Here is a 6,789-nt window from a genome sequence, read left to right on the forward strand (position 1 = left end):
TTATATGCCACAGTCGTCCTAGGGACCTCCATGCTATATATATATAGCCTTTATGGTTCTCTGGGTTGTGGTCTGATTGTTCATTTTATATCTAGAATCCACCAATGAGTGAGTACATACCATAACTGTCTTTCTGGGTTTGGGTTACCTCACTCAGGATGATTTTTTCTAGTTCCATCCATTTGCCTGCAAATTTCATGCTTTCATTGTTTTTCTCTGCTGAGTAGTACTCCATTGTGTATATGTACCACATTTTTTTCATCCATTCTTCCGTTGATGGGCATCTAGGTTGTTTCCAGGTTCTGGCTATTACAAATAGTGCTGCTATGAACATAGCTGAGCATGTATCTTTATGGTATGTATCAGCATTCTTTGGGTATATGCCCAAGAGTGGGATGGCTGGGTCTTGAGGTAGTTCAATTCCTAATTTTCTGAGAAATCGCCATACTGATTTCCACAGTGGTTGTACAAGTTTACATTCCCACCAACAGTGGAGGAGTGTTCCCTTTGCTCCACATCCTCTCCAACATTGGTTGTCATTGGTGTTTTTGATCTTAGCCATTCTAACAGGTGTAAGGTGGTATCTCAGAGTCGTTTTGATTTGCATTTCTCTGATGATTAAGGATGTTGAGCATTTCTTTAAGTGTCTTTCAGCCATTTGTAGTTCTTGTTTTGTGAATTCTCTGTTTAGCTCTTTAGCCCATTTTTTAATTGGACTGTTCAGTACTTTGATGTCTAGTTTCTTGAGTTCTTTATATATTGTGGAGATCAATCCTCTGTCAGATGTGGGGTTGGTGAAGATCTTTTCCCAATCTGTTGGCTGTCTTTTTGTCTTATTGACTGTGTCTTTTGCCCTGCAAAAGCTTCTCAGTTTTGAGAGGTCCCATTTATTAATGGTTGTGCTCAGGGTCTGTGCTGTCGGTGTTTTATTTAGGAAATGGTCTCCAGTGCCAATGCGTTCAAGAGTGCTTCCTATTTTCTTTTCTATTAAGTTTAGTGTAACTGGATTTATGTTTAGGTCTTTGATCCACTTGGACTTGAGTTTTGTGCATGGTGACAGATATGGATCTATTTGTAATCTTTTACATATTGACATCCAGTTATGCCAGCACCATTTGTTGAAGATACTTTCTTTGTTCCATTGTATAGTTTTGGCTCCTTTGTCAAAAACCAGGTGTTCATATGTGCATGGATTAATGTCCGGGTCTTCAATTCGATTCCATTGGTCTGTATGTCGGTTTTTATACCAGTACCAAGCTGTTTTTATTACTATAGCTCTATAGTAGAGTTTGAGGTCCGGGATGGTGATGCCTCCAAGGGTTGCTTTATCGTATAGGATTCTTTTAGCTATCCTGGGTCTTTTGTTTTTCCATATAAAGTTGAGTATTTTTCTTTCCAAGTCTGTGAAGAATTGTGTTGGGATTTTGATGGGGATTGCATTGAATCTGTAGATTGCTTTTGGTAAGATTGCCATTTTTACTATGTTAATCCTACCTACCCATGAGCATGGGAGATCCTTCCATTTTCTGATATCTTCTTCAATTTCTTTCTTTAGAGATTTAAAGTTCTTATCAAAAAGGTCTTTCACTTGTTTAGTTAGTGTTATCCCAAGGTATTTTATATTATTTGTGGCTATTGTAAAGGGTGATGTTTCTCTGACTTCTTTCTCAGCCCTTTTATCATTTGTGTATAGGAGGGCTACTGATTTTTTTGAGTTGATCTTGTATCCTGCCACTTTACTGAAGGAGTTTATCAGCTGTAGGAGTTCCCTGGTAGAGTTTTTGGGGTCACTTATGTATACTATCATATCATCTGCAAATAGTGAAAGTTTGACTTCTTCCTTGCCAATTTGTATCCCTTTGATCTCCTTTTGTTGTCTTATTGCTCTAGCTAGAACTTCTAGTACTATATTGAATAAATATGGGGAGAGTGGACAGCCTTGTCTTGTTCCTGAATTTAGTGGTATCGCTTTGAGTTTCTCTCCATTTAATTTGATGTTTGCTGTTGGCTTGCTATAAATTGCTTTTATTATGTTTAGAAATGTTCCTTGTATTCCTATTCTTTCTAAGACCTTTATCATGAAGGGGTGTTGGATTTTGTCAAAGGCTTTTTCAGCATCTAGGGAGATGATCATGTGGTTTTTTTCTTTCAGTTTGTTTATATGGTGTATTACATTGACTGATTTCCGTATGTTGAACCATCCTTGCATCCCTGGGATGAATCCTACTTGGTCGTGATGGATGATTGTTTTGATGTATTCTTGGATTCGGTTTGCCAATATTTTGTTGAGTATTTTTGCATCAATGTTCATGAGGGAGATTGGTCTGTAGTTCTCTTTCTTTGTTGCATCTTTGTGTGGTTTGGGTATCAGGGTAATTGTAGCCTCATAAAAAGAGTTTGGTAGTGTTCCTTCTGTTTCTATTGTGTGGAACACTTTGAAGAGGATTGGTATTAGTTCTACTTTGAAAGTCTGGTAGAATTCTGCACTGAAACCATCTGGTCCTGGGCTTTTTTTAGTTGGGAGACTTTTGATGACTGTTTCTATTTCTTTAGGGGTTATTGGTCTATTTAAATGGTTTATCTGGTCTTGATTTAATTTTGGTATTTGGTATTTATCCAGAAAATTGTCCATTTCTTCCTGATTTTCCATTTTTGTGGAGTACAGTTTTTTGAAGTATGATCTGATGATTCTCTGGATTTCCTCATTGTCTGTTGTTATGTCTCCCTTTTCATTTCTGATTTTGTGAATTTGGGTGCTCTCTCTTTGCCTTTTGGTTAATTTGGCTAGTGGTTTGTCTATCTTGTTGATTTTTTCAAAGAACCAACTCTTTGTTTCATTGATTTTTTGTATTGTTCTCTTGTTTTCTATTTCGTTGATTTCAGCCCTCAATTTGATTATTTCCTGGCGTCTATTTCTCCTGGGTGAGTTTGTTTCTTTTTGTTCTAGAGCTTTCAGTTGTGCTGTTAATTCATTGGTATGGGATTGCTCCATCTTCTTTATGTGTGCATTTAGAGCTATGAATTTTCCTCTTAGCACTGCTTTCATAGTGTCCCATAAGTTTGGGTATGTTGTACTTTCATTTTCATTGAATTCTAGGAACTCTTTAATTTCTGTCTTTATTTCTTCCTTGACCCATTGATGTTTCAGGTGGGCATTATTCAGTTTCCATGAGTTTGTGGGTTTTCTATAATTTTTGTTGTTATTGAGTTCTAACTTTAAGGCATGGTGGTCTGATAAGATACAGGAGGTTATTCCAATTTTTTTGTATCTGTTGAGATTTGTTTTGTGTCCAAGCATGTGGTCAATTTTTGAGAAGGTTCCATGGGGTGCTGAGAAGAAGGTATATTCTTTTGTGTTAGGATGGAATATTCTGTAGATATCTATTAGGTCCATTTGAGTCATAACATCTGTTAGGTCCTTTAGTTCTTTGTTAAGTTTCAGTCTGGTAGATCTATCTTTTGGTGAGAGTGGTGTGTTAAAATCTCCCACTACTAATGTGTGGGGTTTGATGTGCGTTTTAAACTTTAGTAGTGTTTCTTTTATGAATGTGGGTGCTTTTGTATTTGGAGCATAAATGTTTAGAATCGAGACTTCATCTTGGTGGATTTTTCCCGTGATGAATATGTAATGTCCATCCTGGTCTCTTTTGGTTGATTTTAGTTTGAAGTCTATTTTATTAGATATTAGGATAGCTACACCAGCTTGTTTCTTAGGTCCATTTGCTTGGAAAACCTTTTCCCAGCCCTTTACTCGGAGGTAGTGTCTGTCTTTGGAGTTAAGGTGTGTTTCTTGTATGCAGCATATGGATGGGTCCTGTTTTCTTATCCATTCTGTTAGCCTGTGTCTTTTTATAGGTGAGTTGAGACCATTGATATTGATGGATATTAGTGACCAGTGATTGTTAATTCCTGTTATTTTTTTGGTTGTGTTGTGTTGTCCTTCTGTGGTGTATGTTGGTGTAGGATTATCTATTGCTTGATTTTTCATGGATGTGTTTAGCTTCTTTGGGTTGAATTTTCCCTTCTAGTGCTTTCTGTAGGGCTGGGTTTGTGGACAGGTATTGATTAAATCTGGTTTTATCCTGGAATATTTTGTTTACTCCGCCTATGGTGATTGAGAGTTTTGCTGGGTATAATAGTCTGGGTTGGCATCCGTGGTCTCTTAGTGTCTGCATGAGGTTTGTCCATGATCTTCTAGCTTTCATAGTCTCTATTGAGAAGTCTGGTGTTATTCTGATGGGTTTGCCTTTATATGTTACTTGGTCCTTTTCCTTTGCAGCTCTTAATATTTTTTCTTTATTCTGTGTGTTTAGTGTTTTGATTATTATGTGGCGAGGGGAATTTTTTTTTGGATCCAGCCTATTCGGTGTTCTGTAAGCTTCTTGTATCTTCATAGGTATTTCTTTCTTTAGGTTAGGAAAGTTTTCTTCTATGATTTTGTTGAATATATTTTCTGTGCCTTTGAGTTGGTATTCTTCTCCTTCTTCTATCCCTATTATTCTTAGGTTTGGTCTTTTCATGGTGTCCCAAATTTCCTGGACATTTTGTGTTAGGACTTTTTTGTCTTTATTGTTTTCTTTGACTGACGAATCTATTTTCTCTATCGTGTCTTCAGTGTCAGAGATTCTCTGTTCCATCTCTTGCAATCGGTTGGTTATGCTTGTTTCTGTAGTTCCTGTTCGTTTTGTCAGGATTTCTATTTCCAGCATTCCCTCAGCCTGTGTTTTCTTTATTGTCTCAAATTCATTTTTCAGATCTTGGAATGTTTCTTTCATCTGTTTAATTGCTTTTTCTTGGCTTGATTTGATTTCTTCCCATTTTTTGTTCGTTTTTTCTTCCATTTCTTTAAGGGAATTTTTTATTTCCTCTTTAATGGAGTTTTTCATTTCCTCTTTAAGGGAAGTTTTTATTTCCTCTTTAAGGGAGTTTTTTATTTCCTCTTTAAGGAAAGTTTTTATTTCCTCTTTAAGGTAGTTTTTCAATTCCTCTTTAAGGAATGTTTTTATTTCCTCATTGAGGGAATGTTTTATTTCTTCTTTAAGGGCCTCTATCATCTTCTTAATGTCATTTTTAGGGTTGATTTCTTCTGTTTCTTCTGTCATGGTATGTTTAGGTCTTGCAGGTGTAGAATCACTAGGTTCTGATGTTGCCATATAGGTCTTTATGTTGTTGCCTGTATTTTTGCACTGGCGTCTACTCATCTCTTCCTCTGTGAGGTGCAGGTGGTATCTGTGTCTGAGAGTGCCTCTCTTGTTCTAATTTTTAGTCTTGGTTTAGTAGTGGTTCTTGGTTAAATTGGTGCTATTGGGCTATTTCTTCAGGGGCAGCTGATTTCGATCGGTGAATTATATACTTATGATTCTGGTGATCTGGTTTGGTGTCTAGGTAGCGCCTTCTTCTGTGTTCCCAGGTCACGTTTTGTTCATTTGTCAAATCCTCAGCTGATCTTGTTTCTTCAGACTTTAAACTGTAGGCATCTGAATCCTCTCCCAGATGGGTTTCAGCTGAGCAGGGTAGTCTCAGCAACACCTCCAAGTTGTTGGGTTTCACAGGATCAGCAGCTGGGCCCTGGGTTGTCCTCAGACGGAGTGTTCAGATTCGTTCTGGTTCTGACCCGCCGAGATAGCTTCTTCCCCAGATGTTGGAGTTAGGGGCGTCCCTGTTCCAGGCTGCGTCTGCTTGTCTCCGTCCCTGGGCCTGTTTACCTCTGCAGTCCGCCGCCGGGCCTGTATGTCCCTGTCAGCTGCCGCTGGGTCTGTCTGCCTCTGGGGGCCGCCACCGGGGCTGAATGTCTCTGCAGACTGCAGCCGGGACTGAATGTCCCTGTCGGCCTTTGCCGCCGGGCCCGTTTACCTCAGCGGGCCGCTGCTGGGCCCGTCTAACTCCACAGGCCGCCGCCACAGGCCTACCTGCGTCTGCTTGTCTCTGCCGCCGGGCCTGTCTACCTCTGTGGGCCGCCGCTGGGCCTGAATGTCTCTGACGGCTGCCGCCGGGCCTGATTGTCTCTGCCGGCTGCCACCGGGTCTGAATAACCCTGTCGGCTGCCGCCCCTGGGCCCGTCTACCTCCACTGGCCCCCGCCGCAGGCCTACCTGCGTCTGCTTGTCTCTGCCCCCGGGCCTGTCTACCTCTGTGGGCCGCTGCTGGGCCTGAATGTCTTTGCCGGCTGCCGCCAGGCCTGAATGTCCCTGTCGGCCGCTGCTGCCGGGCCCGTTTACCTCAGCAGGCCGCCGCTGGGCCCGTCTACCTCTGTGGGCCGCCGCTGGGCCTGAATGTCTCTGTCGGCCGCTGCCGCCGGGCCCGTTTACCTCAGCGGGCCGCTGCTGGGCCCGTCTAACTCCACAGGACGCCGCCACAGGCCTACCTGCGTCTGCTTGTCTCTGCCGCCGGGCCTGTCTACCTCTGTGGGCCGCCGCTGGGCCTGAATGTCTCTGCCGGCTGCCGCCGGGCCTGAATGTCTCTGTCGGCCGCTGCTGCCGGGCCCGTTTACCTCAGTGGGCCGCTGCTGGGCCCGTCTACCTCCACGGGCCGCCGCCACAGGCCTACCTGCGTCTGCTTGTCTCTGCCGCCGGGCCTGTCTACCTCTGTGGGCCGCTGCTGGGCCTGAATCTCATAACTCCATTCTTAAACAGCTTCCTCACCAGGGCTGTAAGGTCATTCTGAGCAACACCTTCTGGACATCTGGCTACTTTCCCAGTGGGCTACTGATCCTCTGTCTCCACTTGTCAAAGCCGGGGCTGGGGGGCTTGCTGGCCACCCAGCCTAGCCTACTGCATAAATTTCAGGTCTG

Source organism: Peromyscus leucopus, chromosome 19 (genome assembly GCF_004664715.2).
Source record: "Peromyscus leucopus breed LL Stock chromosome 19, UCI_PerLeu_2.1, whole genome shotgun sequence".
Lineage (NCBI taxonomy): Eukaryota > Metazoa > Chordata > Mammalia > Rodentia > Cricetidae > Peromyscus > Peromyscus leucopus.